The sequence below is a fragment of the Urocitellus parryii genome, unplaced genomic scaffold (genome assembly GCF_045843805.1).
Source record: "Urocitellus parryii isolate mUroPar1 unplaced genomic scaffold, mUroPar1.hap1 Scaffold_43, whole genome shotgun sequence".
Classification (NCBI taxonomy): Eukaryota; Metazoa; Chordata; class Mammalia; order Rodentia; family Sciuridae; genus Urocitellus; species Urocitellus parryii.
Genome location: NW_027553833.1, coordinates 3,773,909 through 3,793,411, shown reverse-complemented (window position 1 = coordinate 3,793,411; position 19,503 = coordinate 3,773,909). Strand labels below are relative to the sequence as shown.

The following is a 19,503-nucleotide window of genomic DNA, read 5'->3' as shown; positions in this document are numbered from 1 at the left end:
GCACAGAGGAGGGGAGTGGATTACCTGCTGTGAGCTCCTTGAGACCCACTTTTAGAAATCACCACTAATTGTATTGGCAAAGGTGACTTACCTCATGAGGGGGAAGTTTTAATTATTGAGCAGATGTTAGAGTCACTGAGCTTTCCTGGAGTTAAGACATTATTCTGAGACATGTCCTACAAGCCATGAGATTAGGCCTTTATTTAAAAAACTCCTGAAATGGTGTTTGCAATGTGTCATTCCACTTGCAAAAATAAATAGGATGGAATTAAATGAACACAGAAAGATTACTTATCTTATAATTAAGAACATTGTATGAGAATGAATTTTGAATTCATAGCAGTTTCTGGGCTGGCTAGAGAGACATATTAAATAATTTTCCTTTTTTAAAAACATCTTTTGAGACATAAATTCTCTGTGGGGAAAAAACATTGAACAATGAGCTGTATTTTCTCAATTGATTGCCTGTAGCATTCCAAGTGCTTTGAAAAACGAAGGGAAATTTAACATTTTAAAATGATCTTTCAGCAATCTATAATTGTAAGTAAGAAAAAATGAACCAAAGTCCTAAAGTATTTAGAATTTTTGGAAACTTCATGATGTAAGTAAGCTAGGTAAGGCTGGGGATAGATCCATCGAGGATGGAATGAAACATAAACATGAGTCATTAATATTTTTTTAATGGACCACTGGAAAGCAGAACAATTAATGTGATTTTAAAAAAAAAGAAAGAGAGGTGTGGGGTTGTGGCTCAGCGGTAGAGCGCTCGCCCAGCATGTATGAGGCCTTGGGTTCCATCCTCAGAACCACATATAAATAAAATAAAATAGATTGGCAGCCATTATGAAGTCAAACAATAACATGTGCTGGAGAGGATGTGGGGAAAAGGGTAGTCTTGTACATTGCTGGTGGGACTGCAAATTGGTTCGGCCAATTTGGAAAGCAGTATGGAGATTCCTGGGAAAGCTAGGAATGGAACCACCATTTGACCCAGTTATTGCCCTTCTTGGTCTATTCCCGGAAGACCTTAAAAGAGCGTACTACAGAGATACTGCCACATCGATGTTCATAGCAGCACAATTCACAATAGCTAGACTGTGGAACCAACCCAGATGCCCTTCAATGGATGAATGGATTAAAAAAATGTGGCATTTATACATTATGGAGTATTACGCAGCACTAAAAATGACAAAATCATGGAATTTCCAGGGAAATGGATGGCACTAGAGCAGATTATGCTTAGTGAAGCTAGCCAATCCCTAAAAAACAAATACCAAATGTCTTCTTTGATATAATGAGAGCAACTAAGAATAGAGAAGGGAGGAAGAGCAGGAAGAAAAGATTGACATTAAACAGAGGCACGAGATGGGAGGGAAAGAGAGAGAAAAGGGGAATTGCATGGAAATGGAAAGAGACTCTCATTGTTATAAAAAACTACATAAAAGAGGTTGTGAGGGGAATTGGAAGAAAAATAAGGAGAGAAATGAATTACAGTAGATGGGATAGAAAGAGAAAATGGGGGGGAGGGGGATAGTAGGGGATAGGAAAGGTAGCAGAATACAACAGTCACTAGTATGGCATTATGTAAAAATGTGAATGTGTAACAGATGTGATTCTGCAATCTGTATTTGGGGTAAAAATGGGAGTTCATAACTCACTTGAAACTAATGTTTGAAATATGATATGTCAAGAGCTTTGTAAGGTTTTGAACAACCAATAAAAAAATAATAATAATAAAAAATTTTAAAAAAGAAAGAAAATTTCCTGACATGAAGGGAGTTACTGTCTTAGTACCTCCTTAGAAACTTCACAGAACTTTATTTCATCTTTATTTGCAGTGCACAATAACCACTAGCATTAGTCAGGGTCTGTGAGTTTCAAGATCTTGGCTAAAATGTCATATGTTCTTAAATACAGCAATGTGCAGAGTTGAAAAATCACCTATTTTCTACATGGAAAAGAAAAATTCAGTTATATGGATCAGAATCGAGTTCATACTGATTTGCCCAATAAATGGCTTTTCAAGTTTTCTCTGGAATTGTCCTGATGATCTAATTTTTTCTCAATGTAGGCTCCAAATAATTAACAGAAAGAAGGTATAATTTTAAGATATTTGGATAACGAGTAGATTTTGATAAACTGTTTTTTTTTCCTTCATTTTCCTTTAAATTAAGTTTTCTTTACTTTTCCTATCTACAAAATGGAGAATGAAAAAGGCTGCTCAAAGCAGTGAGATACGTCAGGTACACTTGTGTTTCCAGAAGGAAGTTAAAGTGTGTGTGTGTGCGTGCACGCATGCACACACACACACACACACACACACACACACACAGCTCCTGTCACTGTTGTACTTATAAAAGGAGTGACAGAGGTGTCTGGACCTCAGGTCATTAGAGCTATGGTGAGATGTGACAGAATATGGTTAGAACATTCCAGGGCTGCACACATCAATGTTGAATTACCATCACTGCAGACTGTAACTGTGTTGGCAGTTAGTGGGTCTTGTTACCCCCGTGGCTCCCACTTAAACAGCAGTGCAGCCCCCTGACAGCAAATAGCTTTCAGAGGAAATGTCTATGTTGCTTACTAGGCACTGTAGCCCACATCAAATCATCCACTTTCCCATTTTCATATTTTTCTGACTTGGACTCATTTTTCCGGCTCAGTAATCTCCTTTCTGCCATTAGCCAGCTGCACTCCATTAAGTTTCTTTTTGTTTCACAGCAATGGATTCCCTGAATTCTCAGATCTCTGTCTGCTCTTCAGCCTTGTTTCCTCCTTCTTGTGGTAAAGCACCCAGTTTTCTCATGGGGGCCTACTTTTTCCTACCTAAGTTCATCTAGATCTGCAGCTTCCAGGGGTGGCTTTCATTCAGAGACCCTGGGATTGGGCCAGAAAGGGCATATGACCCCATGGGAATCAGGCCATTTGCTTGTAGTCATGCATCTGGGACCAGAGATAGATCCACTCCTGTGGAAGCACAGTCAGGATGGAGAACAGCATCCTGGTTCTTGTCATCTGAACCTGAATCCAGTAGTGGCTGAACTTCTGCTCATGGCCTTTTGGATCCCCCCTTTTTTTTCTTCCCGTTAAACTAGCTGGGGTTTCTAACTAATGTTACTCGCAACAGAAATAACAAAAAGTGATATGGGCATAGTATCTGCAGTCCACATTCAGGAGAACATCAGTCTGTCCTTATTTTATCCCAAGTAATTCCACAAATAAATCAAGGTTTCAAAACTTTCATGTATATATAGATACCAGGATTTATCAAGCTGGTTGTTGTCCATAAAGGCTTTGAGTTGTATGAAAGTCTTCAGCCCTATATATTTTCTAAGTTCTAAACATGATGTCAAATTACTTAAATTAAGGGTGTCTACAAGTCATTTCTTTTAATCACAAAGAAGATACCTTAATTTTAAAAATACATGCACAGAAAGATGGCTCTCTGTATGTTTAGTTTTGCACCTGAAGATTCAACCAACCATGGATTGAAAAAATATTCAGAAAAATAATTGCATCTGTAGTGAACATGTTCAAACCTTTTTCCCCTTGTCATTTACATTTCATTTATGTTATTTTAATATCAGTAATCTAGTGGTGATTTAAAGCATACAGGAAGATGTGTGTCAGCTATATTCAAATATAATGTTGTTTATGTAAAATCCTTGAGCATCCACAAACCTGGGTATTTTCAGGATGTTCCATAAACAATCTCTTAAGGATACTGAATATACATGCACATATATGCATATTTGTACATGAATATGTTTATGGGTTATAGAATACATATGTGTGTGTGTGTGTTAAATCTTTGGAATGACTAGGCCAACAAGTGCACTTCACCTATTAGATTAAAAAACAAAAACAAAACAAACAAACAAAAACCCTGCAGCCTTCACACCAGGCAGTATCAAGATATAAATGCACAACAGAGAATTTGATGTGATCAAAGTCCAAGTTGATTTGGCTACAGGCACAGTAATAAAAGGGGGTTGTTTGTCTGCTCTGACCTCAAGGTTTCAAGGAGGTCAATCTGCCCACCTCAAGGCAAGGTGCCAGAGAAATGGGCCTCTGGCACTGCACCCCATCTCCTTCTTGAACTCTCCTTTCACGCCCACTCTTCCTACTCTCTTCCAGTTTGGCCTGATTTCCCAGCATAGTGGCATGCACTCCTTTCTGGCCCATGAACTCAAGGATGGAATCAATTTCTGGCTTTAACCCTTAATGCCTCCTAGAATATGGTCTGCCTGGCTCTGGGTCCCTCACCTTGTCTGACCCTCTACTGCCTGCCCTTGACCTCCTACCTGGGCTGTTTCAGTATTCCTTGCAAGAGTAGGATGGGGAGAGGAAGAAGGTTGAGATGGAAGAGGAGCAGCTAGAAAAAGGACAGAGGTAGCATCTTCCCACATGTCTTTACCTTATCTAAAAATACTTCCTGCTGGCAGACAAGATGAAGAAATGGAGCATATGGCATATGCTTCCTAGTGCACCAGATTGTAATATAATACACTTGGATTACAAAGTCTGGCTATTGCAGCCATAAACATATGTAAACATTTTTATGTTTTGCTAAAAAGGAGAAAAAAATCACAAATGATGTATCATCCTAATGAGCTGATTATGAAGATCAATTAATTATATTCTCATGATCTAGACAGGAAGAGTGTCCTTTACTCTGGTGACATTCTACTCAGTGGCAATAGGAAATAATATGTTGGCATTTTTTGTTTGATTTGATTGTCACCATTTGCTAAAGGTATGTTTTATAGATTAGAATTCTAGAACTGGTAGGAACTTTTAGAAATATCCCCTACCTGCCAAATCCAGCCTGCCACCTATTGTTGTAAATCAAGTTTCACTGGAACCCAGCCAAGCCCCTTCACATAAGTATTGTTTATGACAGCTCTCTCATTACATCAGCAGAGCTGAGTACTTCTGACAGTGTCCATATGGCTTCAAACCTAAAATACTTATCATCTGACCCTTTACAGAAAAATTTGCCAACGTTGCTTTAGAATACTAAAATCACTTGTTCATTTTCTTGAATGTTTGTATTTTATGGCTTCAGAAAAGTGTTTGTCAGTTTATAAAAGATTTCTAGGGTTGAATATTGTATTGTCTCACCGTATCCCAACTTTCACCAATCAAAATTTCTTTGTAGGAATAACTTACTGATATCTTTTATAATAAAGTGCAAACCCAATTCCTCTTCTTTTGGTTTTGGTTTTGTTGTTCCAGCAGCTCAATGAATGCTTTTCATATATTTAAAGACTGTCAAATAGCCCAATTTTTGTCCCCTTTCCCCCCACAAGATAATATACTTGTTAATATTCCCAAATCTTGACATGGTTTTTGTGGCTTATCTAGAAAGCATTGCGTTTGCATTCCCTGAAATAACAATTCTTTGTACTTAGACCTGGACCTTGTACTCTGATAATATTTACCTATTGCAGAGTGCATTCAGATATATCAACAGTTTGCATCCAAAAATAACTTGTGAGGTCAGTAGGTGTTTTTATTATGCCCACTTTTCAAATGAGATCAAGGGTTTTTATTAGGTTCAATTGGCTGATGAAGCACAGAAAACTTATCTGGTCTATGATCACATAACCAGGAACTGATAAACCATTTTACAGCTAACCCCACTACCTAGTGTGTTGTGATGAGTCTGGCAGAAGGACATGTAACAGTTACAGTAAGCTATAGTGCATGTGTCTGGCCCTACATCCTGCTTCCTTTGGGGAAAATATTCTGCCTTTCAATGTATATCTGCCAGCTTAACTTCAGTTCAAAATTGGTTGCACAGGGGGGCAGTGGGATCTTGGTCCTTGGGGCATTATTAACTATTGTCACTGGGTTTTGCAGCCACAGCAAGCAAATTATGTGTTTGCAGAACTGGAAGAAAGTGTGGTTAAGTTAGCAAAAATGTATCAGCAGGAGAAAAGGTGTGTGCTTGCGGGAAGGAGAGTGTCCAATGGCATCATCTTTATATTCAAAGAATAATTTTATCTTCCTGTCTTTTCTGGGAGACTCATTGCCAACCCACCTTATGTTCTGGATTGTGCTGTTTGCATTTCTGTCTTTATCTACGGAACTTAGTAGACTAATTACTCTAATTACTCCCAAATTACTCATATTTTGGAGTCTGCCTTTGAAGAATATTATTTCCTGTCCCATTTCCTTATCACCTTTCGGTGTTCATGTGAAATTCTTCTCTCAGAGGTATTAGTGAAAATCTTAAGCCACAGAAACAAAATGTTATCTCCTTAATAAGAATATATTATTCTCAGCAAAAAATTGAGGTAGCACAGGGGTACTGCTTTGGAAATACTTTAAAAGATGGTACAACCATTTGGGGGAATGGACATTTTCTAGCTTATTTATTTGAGCTTTTTAGATGTTTCCTTTAGGACCAAATTAGAGCTCTGATACTATCATTAGCACTTCAGATTATTGGCATAGCATATACAGAGGCTGCTTCTTGAACATTTTGCATTTTTAGTTAAACAGAATGTTTCCTTTTTTGGTTGTAGCTATTTACCTTTATCATTATGTATGATCATGATTCTTGCATGAACAGATCATCTTGTTAGTTGAGTGTCTCACTGGGTGTCTTCAGGTTGTTGCAGTTTAAGTATTTATTTTCATTACTAATTTTATTAGAGAACTCCTCAATCGTTGGAAGCGTAAACCACCTTTCCTTACAAAAATGGCAGCAACTTTTCCCCCTAGTGTCTTTGTTTCTGAATCATATAATTCCTGAGTGCTTGAGGGTTAGAGAGGGCACTTTGGCTACTGAGACCCCAGGCTGCAGTTGACCGAGGCCAGCAAGGAAATTCATCTTGGGAATTGTAAACAGACTTGTAAACCTAAGGCATTTATGAGGATATCATAGGAGACAATAGATTCAGGACCTTGCTGTCATTTTTATCATCAGAATTTGAGTGAAATGGGACTTTAAAATAGGAATTCCTCTTTTCTTACTCTTTCTTCCTAGCTTCCTGTCTATTCTACTTTTGAAATTTTTTCTCCCTATATTTCCTTGATCTTTTCTTTAGTTTGGTGGCCAGCTCTTCCTCTCATCTTGTCAGATTTCTTTTCATTCTTTTCTGTCTATAGCCAGGAAACCTTACTAAATCGCTGTCTTCCAGGGTCACAGCTTCTTTCTTCCTTTGAGGAACAATCTTCATCCCTTCTCTCTTTCACTCTGTCTCTCTTTCAGAGAGCTGTAATCAACGGATACAATTTTCATGTCCTTTTATTTCATAGATTTAATTTCATCCTGGTAGCTTCAAACCTGAAAATGAGATAAGTGATCTGATATTTATTTCCATCACAGAACAAAGGTATGTCTTGCTCATGGTGATGGGGTTGGTGGAGGCCATTCCTCTCCCTTTGAGCTGATTGTGTATCCCCTGGGTGTGCACTCACATATTTTAGAGTTGTTGAATGTTCATTGGATGCAGGATGATATTAAATTTTGCAGGCTTCTTTCTAAATTGTTATTTATACTCCCCATGAAAACTTCAGCTATTTTTACGACAGACATTATTTTGAAGGAGCAGTGGTGACAATGACTATTCATTGATTATTTTCATTGAATTGTTCTCATATGTCTATAATATGGTCCAGTCTTTGAACATTCCTTGTTATGTCTTGTTTGTCTTAATTTCAATTGCCCTTTATAATAGCTTGAAGGTTTGCATTATTTTTACAAAATTGGTGGAATTTTTGTTTACTCAATTAAGTACCCTTTTCTTTACTCAATTAAGTACCCTTTTCTTTACTTTTTCCCAGGGTTATAGTAAAGAAAAAACTAACACACTTTCAGAGCTCATGCTCCAGAGTGTGAGTATCTGTGTTTCAACCCCACCAAACTAGTTTTATGAGGTAGGTAACTCAGGGAGTTTGTGGAAGGGAGGGGAGAGAAAGTGAAGGGACTAAACCAGAAATACAGGGACACCTACAGTTAAAGAACAGAGTGAAAGAAGACCTTTTTTTAAGGTGTTCTATAAACCATTTAATGACCCATGACTTAAATTCATATACTTCTATCTCTTTAATGAAATTTTAAAAATTGAAATACAAAAAAAAAAAAAAAAACAAGGCCACATTGTCTGAAACAGCAAAGATGTGACCCTCCTGTTCTTTCCCTCCTCAGGTGTCATTCGGTGATGCAGGTTATACATTGAGATGTCAGGAGTTAATGAAGCAGCAAATATGAGACATATTCTCTGGCTTGTGCCCTCAGCCACAGTACAGTAGTGACCTTATTTCTAAGGAGTGCATCTTGTAATATGTTAATCCTTTCCTTGGAGCATTGCGTTCAAGCTTAACTGAGCACACTTCCTCCTTGAACTATAGGTAATGCAATTTGGGTGCTGAAGGATAAAGAGCATTCTTGAATCCCATACAGAAAACTTCCGTTTGATTAGATTTAGTCATTAAGCATGTTCCTGAAAACAGATTCAGAACAAATTGTTGTATATTAAATATCCTACAGTAAATGCTGACATTATGTTCTTGAGGGCAGGGGACAATGCCTTTCAAGATTTTCTGCCATTACTTTCAAAGAGCATTTGGATAGATTTGATGGACAAAAATGACAGAATTTCCCAACACAGCCAATGAAAGAAGTTAGACAAGGAAAAACAAACCTTTATTTACTGAGTGTTTATTATGGGCAAGTACTGTGCTAGACACCATATTAAATGTATTGTTGACTAATCCTGCCACCACCCAGAGGAATAGATAGAATTTTCCCCACTTTGCACACAAGGAAACCAGAGTCTGAAGATAACTAATTTTCCCAAAGCCACACAGCTAATAAGCCAACCATCAAGTCTTTTCACAAGAAATGTACATAATTACAATTCCCATAGTTAATTTGAGCTTTGAGTCCTCTGTGATTCCATAGGGCTTAATATTTAAGCCACCATGATGATTTCACATTTTTTTTAAAGTGGAAAACTTAGAAAACAATGACCTATGTAGAATTTCTAAAGTATAGCTATCTCTTTGGATGTAAAAGCCTTTATACCAACAAATATTTACTGATCTAGTGATTAATTAAATGGCAATATGAAATTTAAAAAGCAATATCAGAAAAACACTCTATTATAGGGACAAAGTAACTCAAACCAAGTCAAAATAACTTTTACCTCTTACGTCCTATAACCTTGGGGAAATTACTTCAACTTTTAAAGATAAAAACGTAAGACTAATAGTATCCATCTCTCCAAGTGACCATTAAAACTGAAAACAGCTGTTCCATGTGGTGACACATGACTGTGATCCCAGTGACTCAGGAGGCTGAGGCGGGAGGATGGAAAGTTTGAGGACAGACTCAGCAATTTAGCAAAGGCCTAAGTAACTTAGTGAAATCCTGTCTCAAAATGAAAAATATAAAGGTCTGGGTATGTAGCTCAGTGGTTAAGCACTCCTGGGTTCAGTCCCCATTATGAAAAATAAAGTGAAAAGGACCACAGTAAGAATTCAAAATATATTATTATTACTATAAAGGATATTTAGCTGCAACTGAAGCAGTTCTTCTTAATATGTAAACAAAATTACATCAAGTTCACAGCCTGAATGTTCACTACCCAAACTGTAATTGTGACATCTGCTGTGTTTGAACTGAACAGAGATGAGCTCCCCAAACTTTGCTGTGCCTCCCCTGACAGCCCATGGCTTGGGAAAGCAGTTATTCCTCAAGGATTCCCAGTGCTGGGAGTTTGACAGTGGCCTTGATAAAGATGAAGAAACCAAAGGATCACTTCCTGAATCATGTTACCCATTCATCAGATATCCCCTCTACCTGTGCTCAGGTGACGTAAGGTGCTGATCCATCAACCTCTCACAAAAGAGAAAATACAACCTGGCCAATGGAGCAGAACCAAACCCACACTTTGGAAAGGTAAATTATCAAAGGCAAAGAGCAGGTCACCTCTTCAAGGATCGAGGTTACCCCAGGCCTGACCTGGAGTCAGGTGACCAGCTACAGAACACGGCCTTGGATGACAGCACATGACTTTTACTTACATCAATGTCTTTCTAAAGTAATAAAGTTGAATGATCTCTATTTCCTAAGAGAGCCCGGATGTCTTATAGAGCCTCATTCTAGGATTTCATGTCTTCCAGTGGCTTACTCATTTGTTCCCAAGTTCATTATTTAATACAAATTCAGCAGCTGTCCTCTGGTACCACAGTATTCCACCCTATCTGTACCCCACCACCTGACTGCTTTTCCTTCAAAGGGTATTTCAAAATGATAGTGTTTTCCAATGTGCTAACAACAAAAACAAAAACTTACCAGATGCCTGGATCTAGCCACTGTACTCCTATGTCAGAACTAAAGAGAATCAAATTATTATTACACAGAATGGCCATCTGAATTGCATGTCATTGCCACGGTTATTGCATTTCTTTTTGCAAGTCAGACATATCAAAGCATTCATATCTATACATTCTGTGGAACCACTCTGACAATTTTGAACACTATCATTGCTGGGCACCATGTCTGGTGACATGGTGCTTTTGGAGAGACACACACCCTAGTCATGAGGCATGTCCCTGTGAAGCCAGTCTTCATGAGGTAAAGTGCTGGCTCTGAAAATAATGAACTATGTGATTTTGGCAAAGTAACTTAAGTTCTTAGGATCTCAGTTTCTTGTTCTATAATAATGATACAGAGGGCCATTAGAAGGATTAAACAAGTCAATATTTATATTGTATTTATTATGTTTATACAACTTACTATGGAACTATATCTGGTACATAGGAAGTGTCATCAGATAAAATAGGTGATCATTACACAAAAATGGAACTTATTTTCTAGTGAAGTCAGATGATAAATAAATAAGGAAGCCCAAACACCAAGCAAACCAACTACAATATAATTAAAACATGCTCATTTTTGTCAATGGAAGACTAGATTATTTGGGTAAATCTCCTAAAAACAATTGAGCACAGAAAAAAAATGCATTTTATTAGCCTCCTGGAGCAAAAAGAAAAGAATTTTAAGCCCAGGACTCACCCACAATACAGGGATTAATTGAAAATTCTGCCCTCACTGAGTCAAGGTCCCCAAGGGGCATGATGACTTCCCCATGAGCAGAAGTACTGTATGCTCATCTCTCTGTGGGTCTACACGGACAGCTAAGTTACTTCGGCACAGAAAAGAATGGGGGTAGAGAGGACTTGGCTCTGGGAGGCAGTGACCATGAGACAATGTGTCCTGTTGCTTCCATCATCCAAAACACAAAACAAAAAATCAAACCCTCAAATATAAAAGTAAAGTACTTCTGTCTGGCTGTTCCCCTAAACTCTTGAAAGATCTTTATAGATTAATTCAATTTTGTTGAAGGGCTTAAGTTTTCCTCATAAATAATTCTTTTGGGGAATATAAGAAATACACAATGGTATTCAAGAACACCAAGATATAGGACTCTATGAGTGGGAACTGGCAGAAGAAGAAAGAGACCTTTAAAGACTTCCCAATTTTTAAATTATCACATAAAAATATAAAATAACTATGTTATCTGCTCTAATGCCATAATGCACTCCACTATTGTATTGTAAGAAATAAATTTAAAAAGAAAGAAAAATAACTATGTTATGTTTAATGAAGAAAACACAAGTTAAAATATCTTCAAGGAATAGAAAAATGATTGTGAAATAAATATTTGAATTAAAACTAGACCAGAACATTTAGAAGAAAACTTTCAAAATGTTAAGGGAGAGACTTAATCACTGTTTTAGAAATAACAAAAGAAAGCATTAATGAATTGCCATATAGATCCAAAGAAATTACCTAGGAGGCGCCGTCCTCGCCGCTGTGGGCCGGCCGGCCAGGAGCTGCTCGGCTCTTTGTGCGCCAGGCGCTGGAGCGGCGGGACGCGGGCCAGGCGACCTCCTGCTCGCTGCCGCGAGCCGGGCCAGGGGAGGCTGCCGGGCACTGCCGGCCCCTCGTGGCGGCACCCCTAGCCGGCTCCATTTTGTGCCGGGAGGCGGCCGCGGGCGGGGGCACGGCACGGGCTCTGGCGACCCTGCCTGGCCGTGGTCGTCTCTCGGGTCCCGGCCGGGCCGGCCGCTTTGTGTGCCCGCGCAGCGGGCGGGCGTTGGGCGCGGGGCCGCTGCCTCAGGGCGGCAGGAGATGCGCCCCGGGGGCGACCTCTGCCGGCTGCGGGCCAGGGCCACCCCGGGCACCTGCGTGGGGAGCAGCGAGGTCCCCGGGTGGAAGGAGTGGCTCTGGTTTCCCTGCAGTCTGGTTTGCACGTAAAGAATGCAGCCATCTGGCGGCTTGCGGTCCCTGGACTTGCCCCGAAGGTGGGAAGGAAGCCTTTCGGATTGGACTGAGGTTTTAATCATCAGTGGTGGGAGGCGGGAGGATGTGCAGAGCCATAAGGAACAGTAGTCTCCGAGAACAAAGAATTACGAGCACCCCCAAATCGTAATCGCGCCCAAAGTACTATAACAAGACAAGGTTAGGTAGCCGGCGACCTTTAAAAAAATGGCATCCCACTAATCCGCATGGACTCCCTAGTTCCACGATTCCTGGCACAAATCGCTGGGGTGGCTTCAGCTCGCTTAGAATGGAAACTAATCAGCATCATAGAGTGATGAGATAAACTGATCAATAATAGCAGTGGCATTAGTTGAAATTGGACAGAGATTGGATACCTTTTTAGATAGGTGTTCTTGAGCACCACTGACAACACGGTTCTGACAGTATTTCATGACAATGGATGGTGACTGTTCTACAACAGATGCTACCCAACTAGGAATTTCTGCAGACTACATTGGAGGAAGTCATTATGCGATACAGCCTCACGATGATACTGAGGACAGCATGAATGATCATGAAGATACAAATGGTTCAAAAGAAAGTTTCAGAGAACAAGATATATATCTTCCAATTGCAAACGTGGCTAGGATAATGAAAAATGCTATACCTCAAACAGGTAAGATTGCAAAAGATGCCAAAGAATGTGTGCAGAAATGTGTGAGTGAGTTCATAAGCTTTATAACACCAGAGGCAAGTGAAAGATGCCATCAAGAGAAGCGGAAGACAATCAATGGAGAGGATATTCTCTTTGCCATGTCTATCTTAGGCTTTGACAGTTATGTAGAACCTCTGAAATTATATCTTCAGAAATTCAGAGAGGCTATGAAAGGAGAGAAGGGAATTGGTGGGGCAGTCACAGCTACAGATGGACTAAGTGAAGAACTTACAGAGGAGCCATTTAGAAACCAGTAACCAGCTGGCTTAATAACTGCAGATGGTCAACAACAAAATGTTATGGTTTACACAATCTCCTATCAACAGATTTCTGGTGTTCAACAAATTCAGTTTTCATGATCTGAAGAAATGACGGAATGGGGAGTGGAGAGAAGTGAGCGTGTACGATTTGGGAACAGAGACATGAGAGGAAATGACTGGTGAAGTGCTGTCTCTTTGTATATTAAGTAGCTGTAATGTAGCTTCTTGATACTTGACTAATTGAGGTGTTAATTCTGACTTGATGAGAATCTTTTTCATGAATGATTTTATAGACAAATTTGGATTTTAAAGGTATTAAAATATTTTTGTTTTGTACAAGAGTTTGTTGCTCTGTATGACGCCTGTATGCATTGTATATTGCAATTTATTACTGTCAGAGATTTGTAGACAGTTTCTTATTTTCATATTGAATCATGTTACTTTTGTAATTCAAGTAAGCAGCTGGGTTAATTCATTATGTTTGCCCTTTTAATAAAATATAAGAGTAGAGTTCATTTTGAATGCAAGTTGCCTTTATTATAAATTTGAGTTTGTCTTAGCTATGTAATATCTTGCATGATAACCTAGCTAGATTTTTAGCACTTGCTGTATTTATTGAAATTAGTTTTTTCTTTTTTTTTTTTTTTTGGTAAAAAGCATTCATAGCTTAAGGAGCACCGATTTTTTTAAATGTAATTGAATAATTAAGTGTGAGTGCAGAAGCAAATATTGTCTGACCTATTAAACTTGGTGCCCATTAACAGTGTTTACACTGTTCATTGTGCCTGTTAATGTAGTTTTAGTTACTGGAGCTTTTGTTTAACACTAGGTTTGTTTTTGATTTATGTTATTATGAATGTTGGAATTCATTTCAGTTTAATGTGGTCCTGGCACTCCTGAAATGGTGCCCCTTTTGTTTGGTATTTGATTTTTTTTCAAAGTGTATCTTCAGGTATTAACAGTGTCCTCTTCCAGAAGATTATTTTACAGTCTGTTGATAAATGTCTTCATTTTACCTTTTTAATTGAAATATCAGGTCTCCTGTTTTATCATGGGAACCAAGAAATATTGGACATCATTGTCTATACAGACCTTTTGCACGAGTGAGTGAACAAAATGGAGTGAGTGCTGTGAAATTATGAAGTAGAAGCAGTGTGCTGTCTTGATCTTTGCAATAAACTAAACTTAGATAATGTAACTTTGTATAATTTAGCAGTATGTACTTGAGTTGTTGCTTTTTTAAAGTGAGGATTTGTATTTTCTCATTATTCTTTTTGGTGATATTAACTAATAGGAGGGGTCTTTAAACTGTAATTTCAAAAGTGGGTATTGGATAGCTTGCAAGAAGGAAGCTTGGGTGTACACTGTATGTGAGGGACATCCAGGTGTCTGAGGTAGAGCAGTTTCCTAGATACAGGCTGAGCAGACACGTTCACTTTGCTGGGAAGAACCTTTGGGAGCAGCATCTCCGAAGTCGGTGACTCCCTCGCCTCCTACCCCCATTCGAAAAATAATCTTTATTATAGAAAATTCAAAAAGGAAAAAAGGGAGAGGGTGGTTAAGCAGAATCCCCAATCATCCTACTGTGTTGAAATAACCAATGTTAATATTTTGATAAATATCATTTGTCCTCTTACTTTGCTAAATATGTATATTTTTATAAAAATGGGCTCATATTGTGCATACTGTTTTGTAACTTGCTTTTTTCACTTAACAATATATTGTAAACATGTTTCCCAGGTTATGCATAGTCTTCTGCATCATTTTTATTGGTTTGTTACTCTGTTGTATGACTGAATCATAATTTATTTAATCGTCCATTGGACATTTTGACTACTGACAACTTTTTACAGTTATAAACACTTCAATGAAAAAAAAAAAGAAATTACCTAGAATTAATCATACTGGGTAAAAACTGGGAAATATAAGGTAAGTTAAGAAGCTTGGTAGGGCACACTAAGAAAGTGCATCAAATGTTTAATTGCAATTCCAGAAAGAAGAGAGACTGAGGCACAGATAATATTTGAGAAGATAGTGACTGAATTTTTTCTAAAAGCAACAATCCCAAACACTCTAAAAATAAAAAGAAACCCACATGGACACATATCACGGTGATACCGAAGAAACCCCAAGGCAAAAAAGATAAATCTAAATAGAAACAGAGTTTTGTTTTGTTTTGATTTTTAAAGACAAATTACCTTCTAAAGAGAGGACAGGTTGACAGTTAACATCTCAACAGAAAGAGAATAACTAGAAAATAGTGGAATAATATATACTGAAAGGAATGAAAGAAAATAACTGCCAACCTAAAATTCTATACACACAAAGATATCTTACCAGAATTGGGACAAAATGTCAGACAAAGCATCAAGAACTTACTACCAGCAGGCTCTTACTCAAGGAAAATATAAAGGCTGTATTTCAGAGAGACATGTCCCCAGATAGAAAGTATGAGAAGTGAGAAGACCTAAGAGTGAAAATAGAATAAAAGCAAACCACTAATCGGATAAAACAATCTTAATTTAATAATTATACCATGAAATATAACATAGCTTGGTTGGGGGTGCAGAGAGTGGAAAAAAATAAAAAAGATTTCATTGAGGGTAACAGAGTTGGATGTGGCTGAGGGGCAGAGATTGGTGGAACCAAGAGGAATGAGGTGAAACTAATGAATTAGGTTGTGTAGCCAGGTCCAGGAGCTCATTCCTGTAATCCCAGAGGCTCGGGAGGCTGAGGCAGGAGGATCTCAGGTTCAAAACCAACCTTGGCAACAGTGAGGCACTAAGTAACTCAGACCTTGTCTCTAAATAAAATATAAATTAGAGCTGAGGATGTGGCTCAGTGGTTGAGTGCCCCTGAGTTCAATCCTGGTAGCCAAAATAGTAAAAATAATTCTTATTATTATAGTGTGTAGACCATGCAGAATGACATCATGTGGGCCTGGTGGGTCATGCCAGTTGTTCATCCCAAGCACAGGAGGACACTATTCTAAGTTGTAATCAGGGAAGAAGTTGTCCAGTGAACGCTCTGGGTACAGGCTAAAGTAGGGCAGGAGTGGATAGAGGGTGTCCACTTAGGTTGCTTTTGCAGTTCTGATTGGGAGATGATGACAGTTTAAATTACGGAGAAAAGTGCACATGGCTGATTGTGGGTGGAAACAAGAGACATTTAGGATGTACCATTGATGGCTTTTGAGACACACTGAATACGAGAGTGAGCAGAGGAAGAAACTGAGGACACTGCTACGTTCACCCAAATCCATATGTTGAAACCTAATCCACAACACAGTGGTATCTGGGGGTAAGGCCTTTGGGAGATGATCATGCAGGGATGGAATGGTTCTTCGACACTGGAAAGAGAGCATGAGAGCCCATGTTGTGTTTTCTTCCCCAGTATAGGGATTGCCTCTGCTCCCATCCCGCAGCCCGCATAGAAGCCTGGAAAAGAGGTGGGGAGAGACCATCGGGAGTGAGGGTCGCTGTAGTTGAAGCCCTTCCCCACGTGGGATGCCCCAGTCCCCGGCTGGCGGACCATGGCCAACAGGGGTGGCACGAGCAGCTCTGGGCCCTGGTGGAAATCGCTAACCAACAGCAAGAAGAAAAGCAAGGAAGCCACGGTGGGGGCGCAGCCTCTGTCCCAGCCAGACCCCGAGGAGCCCAACCCTCCCAGCCCAGAATGGACTAGCGGCTCCCGAGAGAACTAGCACCCCAATGTCCTTGCGGGCGCCAGCGAGTCCCCCAAGCCAAACAAATTGTGTGGGGAGAAGTCTGGCAATAGCCGCCACAATTTGAAGATCTCGAGATCTGGACGCTTTAAGGAGAAGAGGAAAGTGTGTGCCACACTGCTTCAAGAGGGAGACAGGTCCCCAGAGGGGGCGGACTTCCCTGATGATGCCCAGGAGGAAAAGCAATAGCTGGAGTGAGCACTCTAAGGCTTGTCTCTTTTCCCACAATAACCCCAGAACCCAGTTCCATACCTGAGAATTCTGACCCAGCCCCCTATTTGGTGTCTCACCTCACCATATTCATAATATTCACACGAGGCCTCCAAGATTTTATTTTTCTGGAAATTGAAGTGTCAGTTGAGTTCTCAATATTTCATGACTCAAAGATGCATTAAGTATTTATTTGTTGTAAGAGAAGATACATGCCTCTGAGGAAGTTGGCATAATTATTATTTTTTCCAAGAAGCTGTTTTGGGGCATTTGCCTTTGTTTTTGTCATCTATGGGAGTGAGAGTGATTGAGGGGGCCTTCTTTCAGAGAAAGTAGCTGAACTTGAACTCTTCAGTCCTCAAATGAGGAAGGCTGCTCTTATTGAAGATTCTGAATACTTTCTCGTGAACATCAGATCTCAGTGCTGTTTGTAATGCCTGAGAAATGCATTTCAGGGATACTTCCATAGACTTACACCTTAAGTGAAGGGGTGGGGAGGGAAGAAGCAGTAAGTAGAAGCATTTCAAAGTGAGGCAGTATTGCTTCAAAAATGGAACTACAAAACCGAACAGCATATTTTAGTGTGGATTATTAAAATTGTTGCACTGTAAGACTTAAGGTGACTTCTGTATTTTTTTCCATTCCAAGACAGAAATTCATCATACTTAAAAGCAGGCATGCAAAGTCCGGGGTGACAGAGTTAATCATTTGCCACACAACATAGCAGCTACTGAAGGAAAGCTGCAGGGAAGAGAACTTTTCCAGAAACTAGCAACATCTGAACTGGAACCAGTTAGCCAGATATTCCAAATTACTAACCACATTCAAGGAAGGGAGGTATCAGTTCATTATTCCTCAATTCTCCTTTTACTTCAGTGCATTTTCATAGAGTAAATCCAAATATATCCTTTCCAGTATTCACTGTTACCTTACCAACAATTTTCTGAAAGTATTTAAACAAATGGACTAAATTCATTCATTTTTGCAAAGCTGCTTCCCGCCCCAATCCTTTCCCTTCTAAAGGTTATTTCTTTAATGTCTGTCTTTATCTAATTTCAAAGTCTTTAGATCTATCAACCTAAATATTAGTAGTTAAAATCTGCAGGTTTGCTTTTATTATGAACTTCAAGAAGAAAGGTAAATGAATAGGACTTTCTTTCAGCAAATTACAGGACAGTTATTTTAGTTGTTAAGAGGAACCAAGATCTTTTCCCACTACAATTCGGTTCATTTTTAAACACCCAGAAATGCATACCAAAGAAATTACATTGATCAAGTTTTTGTCATTTTAGACAATGACAAGCTGCTCACTTTGTGTATATAGGGAAGCTGGATTTTGTTTCTGTCCAATTAATAATTTATGAAATAGCTAAACATGTTGATTGTTCGAGGGAATTTAGCAAAGAAATTTGATGAGGATTGCTAAAAGGAATTTAAATTAATGACTCAATATTGAGTACCAGCAGAATAATAGAGTTAACCATTTGATACGAGAGTTTACACATACCAAAGAACTTAACTCTGGAGGAAATTGTTTACCTGGGCATTATAAATACCTTATATTAAAAGAAAAAGCATGTGGGAGTGGTTTTTTTTTTTTGGTGTGGTGGTTTTGTGTCTGTGTGTTTCTTAAGCATAACGACTTTTTTTTTTATTATTGTACATTTAGAACCCAAATGTATGTGGCCAAATTCACCTCTAGGTGGAATTTCTGGATGAGGAAGACTTTACATTAATTTTAAATGGGTCTATTGCCCTGAGATTCTGATGAATGAGAACTTGCAGTGGACAAGCAGTTGGTGAAGGAGGGGATTATGGGCAGGGAGAGAAGGCAGCAGATGTCAAATAAGGATCTGGAAAACCTTGATAAGGTATTTTAATTTTGTTCCATTGAAAATTAGAGTAGGTAACTATCCAAAATGTTCTCTCCCTCTTCAGGAAGGCCAATAGATTAGTACAGTACCTTTGTATAAAATGAAGTCTGCAATTGACTGATTTAAAACTTTACACTAACTCTTTAATCTACAATTTTATTGTTTAAATTTTTTTTCTTCAAAATTCCGCTAAATCCACAAAACATTGGCATTTTCCCAGCTTCCGTTTCTAGTTTTGGATCCCATCCAAGTCTCCAGTTGCCGCAGATATCCAATGGCAGACACAGAATAGGGGAACTTATTAACATGACATCTTTACCCCACTGCTCTGAAAGAAAACCATGCTAATGGCAGTTATGACAGTGAATGCAATTCACAATCTGCCATTGAGGTTTGTAATTACATCATTTTAAAACAGTCCTAAATTATGC

General features: G+C 38.9%; 2 pseudogenes; both read left to right on the top strand.

Moving 5' to 3' along the window:
• The first annotated feature begins 12,664 nt into the window (after positions 1 to 12,664).
• Positions 12,665 to 13,261, top strand: LOC144252450 (nuclear transcription factor Y subunit beta pseudogene; annotated as a pseudogene).
• Positions 13,262 to 16,796: 3,535 nt separating this feature from the next.
• Positions 16,797 to 17,177, top strand: LOC144252426 (proline-rich protein 15-like; annotated as a pseudogene).
• The last annotated feature ends 2,326 nt before the right edge of the window (positions 17,178 to 19,503 follow it).